At 36.3% G+C, this 9393-nt stretch overlaps 1 non-coding gene across 1 annotated transcript; it reads right to left on the reverse strand.

Annotated features, from left to right (window-relative positions):
• Positions 1–776: 776 nt before the first annotated feature.
• LOC114708342 lies at positions 777–958 on the reverse strand. The gene has a single exon (XR_003736781.1). It is a non-coding gene; the product is annotated as a U2 spliceosomal RNA (small nuclear RNA).
• Between the last annotated feature and the right edge of the window lie 8435 nt (positions 959–9393).

Here is a 9393-nt window from a genome sequence, read left to right on the forward strand (position 1 = left end):
AATTTGACATTAAAACAAGAAAGAAGATGAATATGTATCACAACTAAAATAAATTCTTAATTATATAAAAACATGTGGTGGTAATCTAATTGTACTGAAATATTATTTTGATTGTATGTTAATAAATAAAGTTGTCTGGGGGTCAGAGCTATTAGAGCCATAGCAAGAGTGTGGCGGTGGTGGCACACGCCTTTAATCCCATAAGATCTCTGTGTGTTCAGGGTCAGAGCTATTAGAGCCATAGCAAGAGTGTGGCGGTGGTGGCACACGCCTTTAATCCCACAAGATCTCTGTGTGTTCAGGGTCAGAGCTATTAGAGCCATAGCAAGAGTGTGGCGGTGGTGGCACACGCCTTTAATCCCATAAGATCTCTGTGTGTTCAGGGATACAGTCAGCATTGGAGACATATACCTTTAAGACCTAGGGGGCTGTACATTCAGACGGTGACGAGGCAGTCATGTGTTTGGGTTTACAACCAATGAGAAGGCAGAACAACATACTTTAAAAAAAATAACCGACAGGAAGTAGGTCTCTTTTCGCGAAGCTGGGACAGCAGAAGGAAGGGTGAGATTTAGTTCTGAGCTCTGACCTCTTGGCTTTCTCTTTTACATTGTTTCTGTGTTTCTTATTTAATAAGACGGTTGGTTACATCAATAAAAACACATTGTGAACATCTTAGTAGAGGGTTAGTCAATAACTTGCCTCTGGCAAGGACTATTTTTTTTTAAGGACTAGGCACTATTTTTTTTTTTTTTAATTTAACCAGTACTGTTCCCCGAGGTTTAGATTTTCCTGAAGATACTGCAGTACTAGGTCTACATGTAGAGTGAACAAAGCAAGTTCCCATCTATTATCCTAGTGACAAAATCACCATGACTACTTAATGTATTGTCCTTAGAGAATATATTAGATGTTAACCTGAAAAGAACAGGTACTACACTTGAAAAGGCTGAGGAGTGGCAGTTAAACATTATTTCTGGGTATGGTACATGGATGCTTCCAGAACAGATTAGTATTTGAATTGTTAAACTTGGCCGAGCCACCTGCCCCTCCCCCCCGTAGTTTATAGACAACATCAATTTGTTGAGGTCCTAAAAGTAACAGAAGGATGGAAAAAGTCTGGGTTTTATCTCTAGCTACTCGAACTGAAGCATCAGTCTTCCTCTGCTCTTAGAGTAAACTTTATACCAAGGACAATCTTGGTTCTCAAAGGTTTCGGCAGGAGTTATAGCCTAGACTTTCCTAGACTTCAGTTTATAGGCAGCAGATCATATGACTTTACAGCCTCCATGATAGTATAAGCCAACTCCTTATCATAAACCTCATTTTACATGCGCCATTAGTTCTGCTTCTTGGATTCTTGGAAGAATTCTGACTCATACAATTAATTCAACATTTACTTTTACCTCTATAATTCTAAAGAACAGGATTGTACAATCCATAAAATTTTGCCTTTCTGGGGTAGTACTAGTCTTGTTATTTTTAATTATTCATTCTCTAGTCTTGGGTGTTCAGAATTCTTGACGTATATGGTAAGAAGCATATAACAGTCTTCTGTAACTACCACCATTACATTTGAGTGAATATTCTCATGGTGAGAGTTCCTGGCTGCACAAGAAGAACTCCAGGTGCCTGAAATGCCATAGGCTTTTAATTTCACACCTATGTTTCTGTGTATATGTATACATGTATTTGCAGTATGAGTGGCCAGGCCAAAACTATGAGTTGCAGTGTGATATTAACAGTCAACATATTGTCTTAGGAAAGACCTACATGTATGGCCAGAAGGAAATACATTGCTAATACTCAAGATTGCTGCTATAATGCAAAAGTAACTATGGACAATACATTGACAAAAAACATACATGTAGTCTTATTTGCATGATAGCAAGAACAATTTGACCAATGGCTGTGCTTTGCTTGTCTCTGCACTATGACATCAGATCATCAAAAACAATTCAATCTCTGCGGCTAGCTGGCTCACTGCAGGAAGCTGTGCCACATAAAAGGAAAACAGATTAATAAACATAAATTATTTAGAACTGATCTGTGTTTTATTGAATTGCTATTTGGGAAAAAATCACAGTTGGTAGATTTACTTTGCAATTTTTACTTTTTTAAAATTTATCAGCTCCCTAGATTTGGAAATTTTGAGACAAACTAAAATTGTTATAAACAAAGAATTTTGTCTTCATGTTATGTAACCCGATATGTAAAACTGATCTATGGTGACTTCCCTAACTAAATGTTTATTTGTTTAATTTGTTCCATTTCTCTATCTATACCGGTTGTCAGGAATATTGACCTTTAGCTATTACATTTACCATAACAACACCAATACAACTGCCAACAGCAATTGAATGACAACACTTGGTTGTAACTGTTATGTATCAGCCTCATGTCTTAAATATTCCTGAAAGCTGATATGTTGAAAGATTAGTTGCCAGACTGTAGTGATGTTGTGATTGTGTTGATTTGTTTTGTGTGTCTTTGTGTGTATATTATTGTGGTTGTTTTGTTTAATGTGCTTATGTGTTTGCTTTTATGTTGCTGTCATAAACACCATGACCAAAAGCAACTTGGAAAGGAAAGAGTTTATTTCATTTTATACTTCCTGGTCATAATTAATTATTGAGAGAAATCAGGGACAGGATTCCAGCCGAAACCGAACAGAATTGGTGTGTTCCCTCTGACTCATGCTCAAACAAATTTTTACAGAACCCAGGATCATCTGCTCAGGAATGGCATTGTGCACAGTGAGCTGAGACCTTCCACAATATCATCAGTCACCATAATCACCCACAGAAATGGCCACATATTATTCTAATCTGGGAAATCCCTAAATGGAGACTACCTCTTCGCAAGTGACTCCTGGTTATGTCAAATTGACAATGAAATCTAAAAAGGACAAGATATGTTAGAATATTTAGTACTGGAGGAGATGAACTCCAGTAGGAAGAAGTTAAGTCAATGATGCCGCAGCTTTGAAGTTGATAGCAGAGTCTTAGCTATTTCTTCTCTCTGACTTGTTTCTCAGCCACTACGATAGGAGCAACCTCTCCTGTCCAGTGCTTCTGCCATAATCCATTGTGTTGACAAACACAAAAAGATGTAAAGCAGTATGACCAAAGGAAGATGGAGTCTTCTAAAACTGTGACCTGAAAAAACTTCTGTCATTTTAGTTGCATTTTCTCAGATGGTTTGTCAAAGCAATGGAAAACTGATTCGGTGCTAGATTATTAGCCAGCCATAATGCCAATTGTCTTGATAGTAAATTATCTACTGGAAATTGACCATGTATTTACCACTTTCTCAGGAATAATCCTGTGAAATGTAGGGTCCTGTAGAGACACAAGAGCCCAGGCTTTGTACTGCCCATTTGATGTTTATCAGAGAGTAGCTTTTCTGTTTATTTGTCTAAACATAACAACAGCTTTCATGTCACAGAGAGTACAAAATGAGGGAATGGGTAAAAATCAGAACAGAGTGCATGCCACATAAATATTTTATCTAAGGTATGTATTTTCACTCTTCTTATCAATATTTCATCAAACCAGGAGTATATATTTAATAATTTTCTAAACATGTCCTTTTTTTCTGCCTAAGCTCTCCTGCAATAAGAATCAAAACAGAATAATAAAAACATTTATCAACCCAAATCCTCATAATACCTCAACCTATGGTCCTTAACAACTTAAACTATAGACTTTGAGTTCTTTTAAAGAGTACAGTGTGTTTCCTGTATTGTTTTCCAAATATCCTTTAAAGACGTTTTGGCATTGGCATGTAACACATTCATACACTGTGAATCAATATATGTTAATATCTGTTCCAAGTTTAGAAACAAACCTTGCTGATATGATGGTAATATATGGTGCCTGATGTGGGGACTGTGTATGCAGGTGCACTGTATGTTGAAAATGTGCAACTGGCATTAGCATTAATCCCAGATTTGAACTTGGCAGATGCAAGATTTTACAGCAAGTATCATCCAGTGTTACTGCAATAGGCAGTTACAAAGATCCTCATTTATTTCTGAGCCACAAAGTGGAATGTAATTAGAATGCCAGCAATTAGAGAATAGTATGTGCAAGTGTGTATGATGGATGTGTGCATACATGTTTGTGTTTGTAAATATGATGACACTAATTTGCTCTGTTCTTTTTTATAGATTTCTAGTGAATAAGAGTGCCTTAAACATAGCATTTTTTATGAATTCAGACTCAGAATATATTGTTCCATTCTAAATAAATTCCCTTAATACGCTGAAAATCAGAGATTCATTCCAGCCAGAGAAATAGCGACCATTTGCTGCACTTCTGCAGCTGACTCATATTCTTCTTAAAAAGAAAGATAGTATCTCCCTATAATTAAAACTTGAGGGTTCTTTCTATGAACCTACAGAAAATGAATGCTGAGCAAGGCCTCTTGACATTCTGACTCAAATAGTTACAATATCATTTTAATAAGTCCTTATTAGATTCCTTAAAAGACTAATAGATGACATGTCCTATGATAAAATAAGGAGTTTATACAAAAGATATCTATTAAATAACTTCAATACACAATGTACATCTATTATCTGAATGGCTATAAAGAGTATACCAGAAGAAAAAAGATCAGCATCATGGACCTTGTGATTGATTCAGGAGTTCTAGATCAGGCAAAGATAAGGGTTTATATTAAAAAAATCAAAGTAAAAGAAAATGCATATGAGTTTAGAGAGATGGCTCAGAGTTAAGATCACAGAGGATCCCAACACCCATGTTAGAAGCTCACAAGCAACTCTAACTACAGCTCCAGAGGATGTGATGCCTTCTGGTCACTGCAGGATCTCTCATATATGTGACATACACAACACATGTATATGCACATAAATAAAAATAAAAATAATTGGCCGGGTGGTGGTGGCACATGCCTTTAATACCAGCACTCAGGAGGCAGAGGCAGGCGGATCTTTGTGAGTTCGAGGCCAGCCTGGGCTACCAAGTGAGTTCCAGGAAAGGTGCAAAGCTACACAGAGAAACCCTGTCTCAAAAAAATAAAAATAAAAATAAAAATAATTAAGAAAAATGGTGTGTTGATTAGGCAAGTCACAGGAGAAGATATGCACATAAACACATTCACGTTTTAAAATTCTCAACTTTACTCGTTACAAAAAAAAGGCAAATTAATACTGTAAGAGTCAAATCATTGCACATTGTCTGAGTTCACAAAATTTAAAAGAAATGCAAGTTATTGATAAGAATATGAACTGAGGGGCTGGAGAGATGGCACAGTGGTTAAGAACACTAGCTGGCCTTCCAGGGAACGTGGGATCCATTCCCAGGACCCATATGGCGGCTGACAACTTTCTGTAACTCCAGTTCCAGGGGATTCAACAACCTCACACTGATGCAAATCCAGGCAAAACACCAATGCACATAAAATTTAAACAAAATCAAATAAAAACAAATCAAAATAAAATATGAACTCAGTGGTGTTCCCATTGAGTGCAAGATTAACCCTTAGATACCATTTCATAGAAGTCATTAAAGCTAAGCCTACAGACAAGCATTCAACAAAATAACATAACACTTATTACATATATTTTATCAACAAAACTTATGTTTTTTGGCTTGGAAAGATACCTTGGAGGTTAAGATCACTGGATGTTCTTCCGTAGGATCCAGATTTCATTGTTAGCACCGACATGGCAGATTATAGCCATCTATAACCAGTCTTAGGAAATCTGACACACTCTTTTGGCCTCCATAGACACTGCAGGCACATGGTGCACAGACATACATCACACAGAGGCAAAAATAGTAAATAAATTGAAAGTTTTAAAATCATATTTCTAACCATAAATTAAATTGAGATACATATGTGTATCAAATGTACCATGAGACTTGATGGTCAATAACACTATTTTAAGACCCTCAAAAATAACCCCCAAATCTAGCAATTCTAAGAATAAGTGAATCCATGCCTATTGATATAGGATAATTCCAAATACTCATGAAAGAAATGAGCTATAAAGAAACAAAATAGAGATTATTAATACATAAGCCAGACACAATACATATCTATTGGAGGATTCTATTTACAAAGTATGTACTTTAAACAGATGCAAATAAGCTGTGGTGTCCGAAATAAAAATCAAAGTATGTTCCAGAGAGCAGAATTAGGCCACTGATTCAGATGAAACAACAGAGAATATTCTGAATGTTGTTAGTAGTTTCTTCATTGATGCAATAGTGGTTTGTGGCTCTGCAAACGTTCTGCTAATCTATGAAGCTGTGTACTTGTGACTGGTAGGTGTATCTCAACTGATGTGATTCTTCAGTGGCAAAAAAGTATTGGAAATCTTTAGTATTCAATTTGAAAAATGGTGAAACTCATTCATTATACACAGCCATTTCATCAGTTGGCTGTTGTTTTCTGTGCTATTCAGATGCTGAGTCTATAGACCCAGGTGTTCCAAATGACATTAAGTCTTTGATTCACACAAACATCAGGAACCTGGGGATTTGTGGTAAACTTAGAGAGCTTGACTCAAATCTTATCCTTGCCCATAGAATATGCAGTCAAGGAAGAATCAACAAAACAAAAGTCACATGTAATCTCTGGGAGATTTACTAGAAGATGGTAAAAAGTGTGACCATGATACATATGAAAATACCTTGGCTGTAAACACACCTGCTCCTAAGAATTACATTGGCCACACATATTTGGGCTTGAGTTTTAATTTTAATTAGTCATCAAGTAAGAAATTTGGTCAAGAATTTGAGAAAAGCAGCAAGTGACCTTTGGGCTGAAGTAGAAAGAATACAGCCTTAAAAACACAGCCACGGGATACATAAAGAAATGAATTGCAAAGATGAGCGCTAACATGTGCAGAGAAATTAAAAATGAAGCACTAGATGACACATTCATTGAAAGTTTCTTTTCTTGCAATAAAAACCTAGGGCTGAGGGTTGTAGCTCAGGGACAATAGAAATGCTTAGCTTCCACTTAGCAAATCCTGGGTTCATTCCCAAGAACCCCAATTTAATACAAATAAAAAATATAACTTTCTACATGAAAAGGCCTTCTGAAGCCATTGGTTTCAATATGAGTAGTTGTGATTTGCTTTAAACCCCTGAATTTCCTTAGAGCCAATACCAGATGATTTGTCCCATTTCTTTTTCTTCCAATGAAAGACCGTCACGCCATGGTATGTAGATAGTTCCAGAATCATAGACAAGTTCCCTAGAACATGTTCACTGCAGAAACCACCTGTTTTGTTCATGGCAAACTCCTTCAGCTGGAGAATCTTGTCCATGATGACAAATTCCAAGGAAAACTTATTCTAAGCAAGTTAAACTGGTGAGAAAAGAGTGTTCAAGATTATTGTGAGGATGGACAAAAATCAATACAATGAGTGAGAAAAAAGGCTCAACCCAAATCAATTGAAACAGAAATAGGAGAAATTTTAAGCTCTAGTACTGGGTGAGCTTAGTGCATAATGCTAGAGAAGGGTCAGGAAGAAGGTGGTAAATGTTATTATGCCATCTGTATTTAGTGACAAGTTCAAATCAGAGTTAAGCCCAGAACCTGTGGCACTGAGACAAGGGGCCAATATGTTCATGTTCATTATGTTTAAGATGATGGCATTCCCCAAGAAAGACATTTTTAGATTGTAAAAATGAAAAGAGAAGCTAGTAAAATACATATAGTCATAAGCCTTCTAAATGCAGAATTCTAAGAGAGGCCCAACGTCTAAAGGGAATAACAAACCTGTCTATCACCCAGTGCTGCTAAGGATAATATGAAAGCAAACTTGGCCATGGTATCCATGAACCTGACCTCTGCCATAGCAAAGGATACCTATTAAGGGTCATATTAGTCTGGAGATATGGAATCAGCCAAGCTCTCTGTTAAACTGCATACCACTGTCTCCATCAGTCCATTCTTTACCCCTAATCTCCGCCCCCGCCCCCCCCCCTCTCTCTCTCTCACACACACACACACACACACACACACACACACACACACACACACACACACACACACTTCTTCCTTTACTCTATAGTGATGACTTCCAGTAACACTGCTATGTGGTAGTCTTGAAAGAAAATTATTTCAAAGCTTTTCCTGCAGGCATACACCTGAATACCTAACACACCTTTTTTTTTTCATCTCTTTTACACAGTAAGATGTGTAACATCTGACCAATCTTCTTGATCTGTAGCTACAATTTTTTAAGTTTTAAAGAGGTCCAGTGTGCCCTCTTCCTCATCTTTGTAAAACTTGTGTACTTAAAATTATTTCCTAATGCTCTTATTTCTTATCCACCAGGTTCATAACCTGGAAAGGAAGTATGTTGGGTTGATCATTTTATTTGGATAATAGATATAGCTGAGTTGAGGATAGGAATACTGAAACCACTAATTAAATATCTAAAAGCAAACTCAAACTCTTATATTTTCACCCTGCATCTAACTTGGTTATCTGGTCTTATTAATGATTGAAAAAGTAATTTTTCTGTGTATTCAGAAAGGCTTTTCATGCTAGGGTTACAAGCTCCATTATTATGGTGTTTACTTTTCCTGGGTTCCAAAACCAGTCTACAATGATGGGGTTCATTGGGAGTAAATTTAGGATCACATTATAAGTGTATGATTTGGTATTTTCACTCAGGTAATGGGATTCCTATTAAAAAATAACTAGATGAGGAAGACAGACATGGTTGTTGTGGCATCCCTCATCTGTTCTCAGGTTGTCCACTCTGCTTTACACCATCACTTATCCCTTTAATTGCCGTGTTTCGACAAGCTTGTTGAAGCTGACAGCCAGAGCTTTTGCCTTAAACCTTATGAGTTTCCTGACATGAGTGCTAGGAATAGAACATGGGTCCTTTGGAAAAGTAAGAAATGGCATTAACCACTAAGCAATCCCTCCAGGAAACCAACTTTTAGAAAATATTTTTATTTAGTTTGAGAAATTCACCCATGTATGTAAACAATGAATTTTGATCATATTACACTCCTCAGTCTGTAAAAATTCCTCCTGGTAGTATTAGAGGGCATTAGCAGGGGTGGGAGAAAAATAAAAGAGGGCAAAGGGTGAGGATAATCAGAATTCATTATAGATATTAATGAAACAATCAAATAACAAATGCAGTTAATTTAAAAGGAACCATTTGCTACGTAGACCATAGGTGTTATTAATCACCTATTTCAACAACAGTTGAAAAAAAAAGATGGCATTATACCTGCAAAAACATTACAAATTTGAGTAAAACTACATACAGAAAATAAAGTAATGGATGATATATATATACATATATACATACATATATATATATATATATATATATATATATATATATATATATATATATATATATATATATCCTACAGGACTGGA

Source organism: Peromyscus leucopus, chromosome 10 (assembly GCF_004664715.2).
Source record: "Peromyscus leucopus breed LL Stock chromosome 10, UCI_PerLeu_2.1, whole genome shotgun sequence".
NCBI lineage: Eukaryota > Metazoa > Chordata > Mammalia > Rodentia > Cricetidae > Peromyscus > Peromyscus leucopus.